The 12456-nt window shown below is 46.1% G+C and overlaps 1 non-coding gene across 1 annotated transcript; it reads right to left on the bottom strand.

The window, feature by feature from the left end:
- Nucleotides 1-10241: 10241 nt before the first annotated feature.
- Nucleotides 10242-10326, bottom strand: TRNAR-UCG. The gene has a single exon. It is a non-coding gene; the product is annotated as a tRNA-Arg (tRNA).
- Nucleotides 10327-12456: the final 2130 nt, after the last annotated feature.

Here is a 12456-nt window from a genome sequence, read left to right as displayed (position 1 = left end):
CGGTTCGAATCGGTTTTCCAGTTTGGTATTCAGAGAGCTAATTCATTTTGTGGCCTGCCACCGCTCCATTCCTGATCAGCCCCTGACTGTGAACGCTGTCTGCATAACAAATGTGTCTTTCTCAGGCTGCAGCAAATACGGAGTAATTAACATGAAGTAGGGGCTGGGGCCAGCGTGCTTTCCCTGGCTTTTCCACCAACACCAGTGTTTTTATTTAACCCTGCGTTTGTCGGGTCTGCCAGAAATCCGCTTGGCTTATATTTTTCTTCTCCCTCCCCGCAGTCTAAAAGCAGAGAGGGTGGGGGGGTCCCCCGTCGCCTCCGAAGTCTCTGCGGCTGAGCCTTGGAGAGCTGCCTTCCGCAAGCCTCATGCAAATGATGCTGTGCTCACCGCTTCTGACATTTAAGGAGGCAGACGCAGGCCAAGGGGCCGATCCCACCTCCTGCACCAAGCCCGGAGTCCCTGTGTCTCTTCCGGGGTGAGGACGTGCTCAGAGGGACGAGGACACAGAGAATCGAGCCTCCCTGCGGCAACAGGCTGAGGGAGACCTGCCCGGGGACCTGGAATGCGCTCACAGCCCGATGTGCATTCCTCCTGGCCTCAGGCACCCCGTTACGAAACACAGAGGATAATCCTGTTTGCCGGGAGAGCCCGGGTCCAGGTGTGCATGAAGGGTGTCTTCAGCCTTCCCTTTTCAGACCGCCTGCTTAGCAAGTCCCTGCTCTGAAACTCTGGGGACGGCGAGTATCCCCCGTAGAGAAGGGGACAGGAAGACAGCGGCTCCTGTCTGCTTCCATAAGCAGTCCCACACGCGCTGTTTTTCACACATCTCATGCCTTCTCATTCTGGCTCATGAAAACATGTCAGGAGCTTCTCTTATCTGCTCCAGAATAGTCTTTCCAAAATGCATCTTTATTAGAAGAAAAGTCAGTCTTGGTGCAGGGGCCCGGGTGGGCAGGTACCTTCAAAGCAGTTAAAGCCACTGTATGACCCATGAGTGCTTTTGGTGATGAGGTTTTCAGGGGTGATGGTGGGGTTCGTGGGGTCCGTAGCCGACAGCCAAGAAAGAATTCTTGCAGACGTCTTTGGTGCAAAACAGTGATTTTATTAAAGCACGGGGATAAGACCCGTGGGCAGGAAGAGGAGCACTGGGGCTGGGACACTGGGGGAGGGACATAAAGTCCAAGGGAAGTTTCCAGTGAGATTTTCATATGCTGAAGACTCACAAGATCCCGGAGGAGGCCTAGCTGTTGTCAGGCTAAGGTTGTCATCGTTCCCAAACTCTGAACCACGTTGTGGACATTCGGAAGGCACGCGGCCCCATATCAACTATGTTGACGGGCACACTACTCTGCCTTTGCTTGCTTTTTGGGTCTTCGGTTTTTCTATTGCGTCTCCTGCAGAAAGGATTTGAAGGAGCCTCCATAAAAACATGGATACAAAAGAAAGATCTCACCACAGGCATAGAAAGGAGTTGGGAGCAGATATGCTAACCAAGAATCTCAAATTGTCCCCTGAACTCTCTGCATCAGGGGCAAAAAGACGGGGGGGGAGGGGGAGGGGGGGAGAAATTATTCATACTTTTTGAAATCAGACAAGATGCAAAGAAGTCTGTTCCTTCTCACGCGAGGGACATCCCTCGATACATACATTAAGTGCGCTGGAACTTGATTTGGCTTCTTGATTCGTAGCATCTCCCACTACTCGGGTTGTTTCATATCCGGCCATCTATATAGTTATCACACAGTCAAGCAGAGCGTTCCCCATTGGCTAAACTTGATCGAGTTCAAGTATTCAGTTACACCCTCTCCGGGTTTGTAGGGTGTACTCCTCCCCGGCTTTTCCCCACATTTTTCCTTGTTTGGGTTCGTTGATCATAAAACCAACGGAAGAGCAAAATCACCACGTATAAAAACGAGCACACAAGCAACATAAGGACTCTTTTTTGGACTCGAACCCAAACCCAGTCATATGATGGTGATGCATTTTCTCATCCATGGCTTTTATTTTTAAGAAGTGGAATGTAATCTACACATATACCGTTTACAAATCCTACCTGAGGTGCACTTGACGTGATTTTGGAGGGGTGGGGGCATCCGGAGCCGGCGGCCAAGAAAGAATTCTTGAGATGTGTTTGGTGCAAAAAGGTGATTTTATTAAAGCACGGGGACAGGACCCCGTGGGCAGAAGGAGCTGCACTGGGGTCTTGCACAGTGACTGGTTATATACTATGAAGTAAAGGCCAAGGGGAGGCCTCCAGAGGGACTTTAATATGCTAACGAGGACTCCTAAGATTCCGGGGACCTTGCTGTTGCCAAGCTGAGGTTGTTTTCCCTCTAGTAAGGCGTCAACATTATAACAGTGAGGAATTCCTGGAGGGCTGTTATCCTCTGCCGGTCTCAAGTATCTGTCCATGGGCTGCAGGTTATAAGGACATTTAATTTTACCTGCCGTATCCTCCTTGCCTTTGTCCCCCACATCACCGTGGAGGGGAGGGTGATGTTGGGGCTCCAGGACACTGAGTCTGTAGGTTTCTGGAGATGAGGCTGTTGATAAGATTGCTTTTTTCTTGTCATTTACTGAGACATGTGTGAACTCATGGAGACTCCTGTCCTGCATGACTGTGATCTCTTAACCATTGGTTTTTCCCTTTCCTTTGTTCTGGGGCGGTTTCCAGGGTGACACCTCGCCTTATGCTCCCTCATCAAACTCACACCAGAAATTTGAGTGTGTTCAAACAGGCACAAAGATATGCACATGTGAAGCTTAAAGATTCTGGAGACCCTTAAGAATTCAGAGCAAATGAAACAGCTTAGGTCAGGCTTATTAAAGCCTCAGCTCAAATCAAATGAGGATATTTCCATGGTTGGGGGTGGGGGAATCCTCTGGGAGTGACATTCTCAAGGCCGTGGACATTGTTATGAAAATACCTCACAAGTGGCATTGTGCATTCGGTTACAGTTTCTGCTCTCACCTGATGATTCTGAACAGCCCCCCAGAAGTCTCTTCAGTTATAGACAGAGAAACCGCGCACTGAGAAATTAAATGGCTGGCCCAAACTCTATAATCCGCTCATTATAATTCTAAACTCGACCAATGGAGATATTCAGAGATGTTGGCAAATACAAATTGTCAAGAATATTCATTCAGTACTATTTATATTAGGGAAAAAATGGGAAGAACCAGATATCTTCCCTCCCCCTGCCCCACAACTGCTGTGAAAAGGAACTGTTGGGTGATAATGGGTCTGTTTTGTTCTACAATATTATATACAGATATTTCATTGTATTTTCAAATAAGGATTCATGATGTGGGAAGATGCACACAGTGTCCAATTAAGTGAAAACGTTGCATGTTATGAAATTGTGTGTAGGGCATGAGTTCCCAAGCTTTAAAGCCCTTGGAGGACTTGCTAAAAATGGGGCTGCCCCTCCCCGCCTACAGAGCTTCTGATTAAGTAGGTCTCAGATGGGAAACAAGAATTTGCACTTCTAACAAGTTCCCAGCGAATGCTGGTGCTATGGCCCAGGGACCCCGCTGAATTAAACAAATATGCATTAGGAGTGTTAACAGGGCCAACTTTCCTTGTAGACACTAACTGTTAACACAGGGTGGTGACAGAACTGAATGGGGAACTTTTTAAAAAAAACATCGCTGTCAGAAGGAGCTTGGTGTTTCTTCAGTAAATTAAAGATGGAATCAGCCTATCATCTTCCAGCTCCACTCCTACACATACATCTAAAGAGAATTGAAAACAGGTGTTCAGGGGCATCTGGGTGGCTCAGTTGGTTAAGCATCTGACTCTTGATTTCGGCTCAGGTTATGATCACATGATTTCTTAGATCACCCCCTGAGTCAGGTTCCATACTGAGTATGGAGCCTGCCTGGGACTCTGTCTTCCTCTCTTTCCATCCCTCGCCACTCGCATGCTCTCTCTCTCTCTCTCTCTCTCAAAATGAATAAATAATATGAAGAAAGAAAGAAAGAAAGAAAGAAAGAAAGAAAGAAAGAAAAAGGAGGGAGGGAGGGAGGGAGGGAGGGAGGAAGAAAGAAGAAAGAAAAGAAAGAAAGAAAGAAAGAAAGAAAGAAAGAAAGAAAGAAGAAAGAGAGGGAGGGAGGGAGGGAGGGAGGGAGGAAGAAAGAAAGAAAGAAGAAAGAAGAAAGAAAGAAAGAAAGAAAGAAAGAAAGAAGAAAACATGTTTAAAAACAGGCAGGCAAGTGAATGTTCATAGCAGGGGTCGTCACAATTGGTAGAAAGTGAAAACAACCCATACATACGTCCATCAACATATTAACGGATAAAGAAAAATGTGGTCTAGATCTACCATGGAATAGTACTTGGCCATGAAAAGGAGTGCAGTCCTTAAACGTGCTACACTGTGGCTGAACCTTGACTAGGTCAGGCTGAGTGAAAAAAAGCCAGATCCAAAGACCACATTTGAATGATTCTATACATTCTAAATGTCCAGAATAGGAAAATGCACAGAGGCAGCAGACTGATGGGTTGTCAGGGGCTGAGGTCAGGGGACGGTGGGGGGTGACTGCTTAACAGGTACAGAGCTTTTTTGAAGCAATGAAGTGTGCAGAAACCCCGTAGTGGTCATGGCTGTGTACAGTGTGAATGTGCTAGAAGCTAGCAGGTCATACATTTTCAAGTGGTTAATTTTACATTACCTGAATGCTACTCCAATTGTTTTTTAAATGTTCAGACAGTGCGCTAGAGATTCCGATTTCATCATTCTGGGACCGGGCTATCTTAAAAGCTTTTCAGATGGTTCAAATGGGTAGCTCGGCTTGAATGAGCTGGTGGGGATTCAAACAATCCCCAGGATGGACAATACCGAGGGCTTCAGGTAAGGTTCAGATAAAGGAGAATAAAACATTGGGAAGACAGAAACTGCAGCTGTAGGGGGTGGTCCCGGTCACTTTGCTGCTCACTGTCCAAGGACCAGCAACGTCGGTCCCACCTGGGAGCTCTCCAGCCCCACCCCAGGCCTCCTGAATGATAATCCGCCCTTTAACAAAATTGCACAGCCCTTCCAGCATGGTATTTCATGGAACGCTGGCGTGGGGGCGGTTATTATTCCTTGTTCTGAGACAATGAGTTTCTACTGCCCAGAGGATGAGGGAAATGCTGGTTGATAGCCTGTTAATTGCATTCATAGCCTCCCGTATCCCTGAGCCTTGGAGGATCTCCTGCATCTGACCCCTTCCACGAGCATTGTAGGGTATGGCATGCAGTCGTATCCCAAACCATTTGAAAAACGGAGCTCCTTTGACAGGAACACTTTACGATTCTGAGGGACGCTAGCCTTCGACAAGGATACATCCGGGAAATGCCTCTCCCAGACAGTTTTGAATCTTCTCCGCCATCAGAAACCAGCTTGCATTTGGTAAAACTTCACGAGGGAGCCTAAACGTCCGTAACCAGAGAGATTGAGTGAGAAGCCATGCATGTGGAGTTATCACGACGGCACTGAAACGTGGGTCATGAAGCAAGGGGAAATGTGGGGAAAGGGACAGGCTCCCTCCACAACACTGCTCTTTGTCGTCCCGATCCTGGAAGATTCTGAAGTTTCAGCCCTACAGTCAAGGGAAGCTAGAAAGAGGAGCTTTTACGCCCATGTGGACCACGTTCCAGAGAAATCGTTTCCACTCATCTCCAAGCACTGCAGACTTTTCTCCCAAGTCTTCCCAGGCTACACTGGGCCCAACTAATGCCCAAGAAAAAGTTTAATATTTTTTTGTGTGAAATCCATCTTGACATGACTCAATTTCTATAAATGGTAAAACTACCCAAACAGGAAACAAAGTTCACGAACTTGTGGAAAGAAAGTCAACAGCCCTTTTTGTCCTATCAGTGGACTTGTTTTCCCCCCCTCTATATTTCCCCAAAAGTCCGATTAGCCATACTCAAGCTTGTTTTTCTGGAAATGGCTGCAAGTATCAATGTAATTTTTTAACCTGGCATGAAATATTCAAGAAGTGGGACGGATGGGAACCTCAGAGGTCAAACATGAAATTGGTCCCAATATTGAAGTGACAAAAAATGATGTTCCCTGTTCTATGTATCAATCTATTAATATTAGTTCATAAATGGGATGCTGACTCTGGAGCCCCTTACACCAAAGGTACCCCTTAGCCCCTTACCTTTGAGTTCTTTGCAAGATTCACGAATTCATTAGCCATTTTACAAAAACGAGGACAATTGTGTTCCATTTGATAGAGTCAAAAGAAGATTTCCCACCCAAGCCCACATTTCCGAACTCAGTTAAAATGATTTCCATAGACTTAAGGGCTACATAACACAAATGATTCACAAACTGTACAGAGGAACGGGCAAACAAAAACCAGAGAAAGGGAAATGTTGCTCACTGCTGTGTGGCCGCAAGCTGTGGGGAAAAAAAAAATGTTTCTTTAAAGAAATCTCATTGTCGGAAAATTCACATCTGCCTATTTATTTATTTGTTTCCTGGATAGAAAACGCAGGTCAAGGTCTCCTCAGCTCAACATTCATTTCTATGTTATGGGGATTGTGCAAGATTTCTTTGTCAGGCATTTTCAGGGATCTGCAAACCGCAGTCTGTGAACCAAATGGGGCCCACCACTTGGTTTTGTAACATCCTTCTGGAACACGGCCATGCTCGTACATTTACACATCATCTATGGATGCTTTCCTCTGCAATAGCAGTCAAGTCGTTGCCACAGAGACCAGAGAAGCCGAAAACACCTATCTGGCCCTCTATAGAAAAGTTTGTCAACCCCTCCCCTAAGAATACTTGTACACATGAGGTCATTTCTGCAGGCATCTCATGATAGGGAGAATTTAAATACCAAATTATATATGTATATAATTTTTATATATATATAAAATTTTATATATAAAATTACATATATATATTTATATATACACTTATATTTATATCTACCCGTGTTGGATATGATAGGGCACCCAGATATGTAGCTACATGACATGAGATTAGCCCTGAATCAGTACACTGAGTCAAGCAGACAGCCCTCCCCACTGTGGGTGGGCCTCATCTAATCAGTTGAAGGCCAGAAAAGATTAAAGAGTTCGAGGAAAGTTTGAATTCTGTCTCTCAGACTGATGGTTTGAGCTGGGCATTGGCCCCCTGCCCTCGGACTGACACTTTAAGCATTGGCCTCCCTTGTTCCAGGCTTTCACACTCAGAGCGAACTGTCCTACTGGCTCTCCTGGGCCTCCAGCTTGCTGGTGGCAGACTGTGGGACTTCTTAGCCTCCATAATGGGGCACTCAATTCCTTATAATCAATCAGTAGATCAATCAATCTCTCCTCCCTTCCTCCCTCCCTCTGCCTCCACCCCACATACTTCCCATTGGTTTTGTTTCTCTGGAGAACCCTAATACAAACAAACACTCTCTGTTACGCTTTCTTAACTCTTGTGGCCCAATTCCACAAACCTTATTCCTAGGTGAAGATTAGGAAGATGAAGAAAACGGTTCTCACCCTGAACATGGTCTAATGGGTAAGAGGCCCATGACTCTTCATTTCAGTGGAGTGTCAGGCATGGCTTGAGAGAGAGCTTCACAAACTTCTACCTTATTTACTCTCAAGAGGAATCAAACCCCCCACCGTCCAGGGGTTGCTCACGGTTTCATAAGAATGATGGGATTTCAAGTAGTCTTCAAAAATGTCAGGTGTGAAAAGGAGGGCATCCCAGAATATAAAGAACAGGAGGTCGCCAGTGCAGGTGGTAGCCATGGAAGAAAGGAGTAGGAAATAAGGCAGAATGGACTGAGCCTGAATGCACGCTCTACGTCATGGACACTGGAGTTTGCATGTAACCCAGAGGAAGACTTTTGGATGGTGAAGCCACAAGCTATTTGGAATGACTTATGTATTAGGGGAGTGGGTTGGGTTGGAAGGGGAGAAAGCCTCATTCTTGTTAGAGAAATTCCCCATCTCTTGATCTTTGCCAGGGGTTGATAGAGTATCCTCTGCTTTTCCTTATCATTTAAGACCTAATTAGAGATACTTGCTTTTCAGGTGGGTCTTCTGTTCAAACTCACCAAGCAGCCTGACACTGCATAGCCATCGGTCAGGTTCTGAATGATTTAAAAATTGACATCCTATCCTTAATGCAGGTGGGCACAGTGTGAATGATTTGTAGGCTGAAATACCATTTGGGAGGAAACACCTGCAACGTGAAAGGTGGCAATCCATCCATCCACTTGCTTCTTTATTCCTTGCCTGTCATTGGACAAAGACCTCTCATGCAGGTTAAGTTAATTTGTGTTGGAGAACGTGCCACCATGTGATGAGTGTTAACGCTTCATAGATGTCAGGAGGCTAACTCATGACTCCATCACAAAGCCCTAAAAACAAATATGGTGTCTGCCTGTGTGCTCTTGAAAAATTGTCACCACTCTGGGTTTCTGGTTCCTTAACTCCAAACAAGGGGTCAGCAGACTTTTCTGTAAAGTCCAGTGAGTCAATGTGTTTCCCTTTTTGGGCCATACATTCTCCATCACATAGACTCAGTTATGCCATTGTAGAGCAAAAGCCCCCATAGACCACAGGCAAATGAATGAGGATGGCCAGATTTGGCCTGCCCACCATAGTTTGCCCATCTTTGGACTTGATCACTCTCCCAGATCTTATTAATATCCTGTGTTGGGAAGACAAGGGTACAGGGAAATTCAGAATTTGCTGGAACTATTTCATTGCCCTTCATAGGAGAAAGCTCCGTTTCATCAAGGTAAAGACCCAGAATGGGGAAAGATACACAATCAAAGTAGAGCCCATACAGGGGAAAGAATGTATGTAAATTGCTCAGTCACAAGTCCCTTAAGCTTGTCATGCCCAAGGCAAACTGAAGGACTTTGGAAACAATCTGTAGAACAGAGTGTGCCTCCAATTTATCTTCCTTTTAGATAACTTGGGCTCCACGGGTGCAAATGATGGGAGACTGTTTCCTGATCGTGGTATTTTCTGGCCATCAAAATTGCTATTTCTTTAACTATGACTGAGAGCCCAGCTGCCAGGCTCACCCGGAATCCTGTCCAACAGACTCAATGAGTTTGTGATGGTTCTATAAAGCAGCGGTCCAAGCAGGAAGGAGACGCTACAATGCTCACAAACCTTTGCAATTTTCTCAAACACAGTAGAACTCAGACAATGAAAAAGACAGGCTCTAAACACAAGTGATCAGATGAAGCGAGCTACAGGGGAAAAAGTAATCCTGATTTTTATTTTATTTTTGAATCGTGGAATTGAAACGGAGACTCCTGACAGCCCGCCTTGTTTTCCTTGGTGTCTCAGTGATAAAGAGTCACGGGTTTCCTCCGCCTGCCCCTGTGGATTAATGAAGGGCGAGACAGGAATTGCAGAACTGACAGGCGGAATGACCTTACCTGATAAGATTGTTCTGCCTTCCCTGCCGAAGGTGAGCAGGGCATTTGGGACTCAGCCGACCATTTTCCCCATGCCTTAATGAGAAAAATTGACCTGCTTCGTCACCAGCTGTCTTCCCTGTTTCTGATCCAAATAATTTCTGCAACATCTTTGTCTTCTAACATGTAGAAATCAAGCTAAAGACCCTCAAGGATGGCTTATCCGTTGACAAACTCCAGGGCTCAGGCTTGCTTGGGACAGTCACGGAACGGGAGCGAACATGGACAACACTGTGTTCGAGACCCGTTCTTGGGAGGATGGCCATAGTAACATCACAGCTCAAGCTCTGTGCTGGTCAAAGTGCCTCTTTTTCTCTACATAGACACACATGTGGTGCTGTGGTCTAGTACATGTTTAATGCACGGCAACCCCTGCCGATTTCAACAGGGTGCCCACTTTTTGGGGGCAAGAACAAACAATGCAAAAAAAAAAAGGCATTGCTTACCTGTGATGAGCTTGTTTTCTACCTATAGAACTTGTCCACTAATATTCTGCGGTTGTGAGCTTCCTACTGAAAATTATTCAACTAAACCAATGTGGATGCATGTTGGTTAGAAGAGAATCGCCCCTACTGGGAGTAAAAATAATAATAATACGCCCAAAAAACAAAAACCAGAATCTCAAGTTAATTCCAACAATCTAGATACTTTTGATGAATTTTTTGTGGATGATCGGATCTTGTAATTTTTTTTTTAATGTTTATTTTTGAGACAGAGAGAGACAGAGCATGAGTGGGGGAGGGTCAGAGAGAGAGAGGGAGACACAGAATCTGAAACAAGCTCCAGGCTCTGAGCTGTCAGCACAGAGCCTGACGTGGGGCTCGAACCCACGAACCGCGAGATCATGACCTGAGCCGAAGTCAGAAGCTCAACCGACTGAGCCACCCAGGCGCCCCTGTAATTTTTATCTCAAGGAGAATTCTGTACGTAATAATAGCCCACAACAGTGTGCCCAGCACCATTCAAAGGAAATAAGCTAGAATTACTTACTCAATCCTTCCTACAACCCTAAGGCAGAAATCATCACTGCTACCATTGTAGCTATTATACTGAACCAGACACAAGTAAATGGTGAAGCCACTAGAACCAGGCAATGTGGCTTTGGGTGCGTGTTCTTAAATCCTAGATCAAATTAGATATTGGGTATTGGATAGAAACAAAGCTTCTCCACCTTGGCACTGCTCACATTGGCAGTAGATGATTCCTGGTTGTGGGGCATGCCGTGTGCATCATACGATGTGCAGTACCAGCCCTGGCCTCAACACACTGGATGCCAATAGCACCCCGTTCCAACTTCCCCAGTTGTGACCACCAGACAAGGTCTTCACATATTGCCAAGTGTCTCCAGGAGGGGGAGGGGGAAACAGGAATGCACAAAATTGCTACTGTTCGAGATCCACTAATTTAGGATATGCTTCTTCAACATCAGAGGGTTGCAAACTCTGACGTGTCGAGGGGCCAGGCAGGTAACATGAAGAGGTGAGTCGGTTCAGTGGAACAACAGAGGTTCAGCTGATGGTATTATTAATCTAACTAACCTCGCAGTTTAGGACCATGGAGAGAGCAAACAAAACTACTTGCAAGGGTTATCTTTGGCCCACAGATTGCCATTTGGCCCATGGGTGCTTGCATGGACTGAAGCAGGATTTCTGCACCCTGGCACTTTGAAGTTTGGGGCTGGGTGAGTCTTTGTTGTGTGTATGTGGTGTGGGGTGGGGGCCGTTCTCTGCATTGTAGGATATTCTGCAGCGTCCTTGGCCTCAACCTGCTGAATTCCAGTACCACCGCCACCCCCTAACACAAACCCAAAATGGGCCCAAACACTGCCAGCTGTCCCCAAGGAGGACAAAATTGCCCCAGGTGGGGAACCACTGGTTAAAACGCCACGAAACTGCCAACATTTAGTTTTTCTCGACCTACAAAAATGGCGGTTTCAAATGGTCCAATAGAACAGTCTCTCCGAGGCTCCTCCTCCAGCTTACCTGATAGGTGAGTTTTTCAGGTGGCAGAGAATGGCGGTAGGTCATGTACATGGGAAGTAGAGACCCAGGAGGCCCTGCTCACACCCCACAAGTCCGTATGTGTGCAAGTCTCCAAGACACCCCTTCTTCTGCACAGACTAAAATGAGAACCACATGGCCAATGGAGTTTGAAATTGCAGTGTTACTTTTTTTTAAGAAAAGAAGAAGAAGAAGAAGAAGAGGTAGAAGAAGAAGAAGAAGAAGAAGAAGAAGAAGAAGAAGAATGGGGCAGGGGTGAGAGAGAGAGGGAGACACAGAATCCAAAGCAGGCTCCAGGCTCTGAGTTGTCAGCACAGAGCCCGACGCGGGGCTCAAACTCACGAACTGCAAGAAGGTGACCTGAGCCGAAGTCAGACACTCAATTGAGTGAGCCACCCAGGCGCCCCTGAAATTGCAGTGTTTCAAGGCACACACACAGATGAATTGCTGGAAAAGCCCGGGGAAGGTGGGCAGGCACTGATGGAGAGACGTTCAAAGCAGAGTTGTGTAAAGACTCAAACCCAAAAAATGCACATCTCCTTTCTCATCGCTCAAGACGTCCGCTCTGTGACTAAACAGAGCTTCCGAAACATTTGAGTCACATGTAACGCACTCCAGAGCTGTGCCACGGAAGCTGGTTCTGAGTCCGTCCATGCTCTGTGGCCAAGCGTGAAGTGACCATGGCACTATGTTCCAAGCTGGGTAAAGGGCAGCTGCTACTAAGGGTGAAGTGGCTTCATTGTGTCTTCGTTAGGAACAAGGTGAGTCCATTAAAATGGGTTATTATTTCTGTCCAACTGTGGATTCCACATTCACCACCAGCTAATGAGGAAAATAAAACAGAAAGTAGCTCCCCTCCTGTGACGTCTTCATTCAGGACAGTGCAGGGCCTCATTAATGAACTAGGTCCATAATACAGCAAGAATTTAGACACATAGCAAGACTAATACCAATCAGCCCCTTTCTCTGGCGGGTGCACGGCAAGCAATAACGGCACTGGTTTTCAGTTTGTTAACAATGG

Source organism: Lynx canadensis, chromosome X (genome assembly GCF_007474595.2).
Source record: "Lynx canadensis isolate LIC74 chromosome X, mLynCan4.pri.v2, whole genome shotgun sequence".
In the NCBI taxonomy this organism is placed as follows: Eukaryota; Metazoa; Chordata; class Mammalia; order Carnivora; family Felidae; genus Lynx; species Lynx canadensis.
Note: the sequence above shows the minus strand (reverse complement) of the source record. Positions and strands in the feature narration are given on the sequence as shown.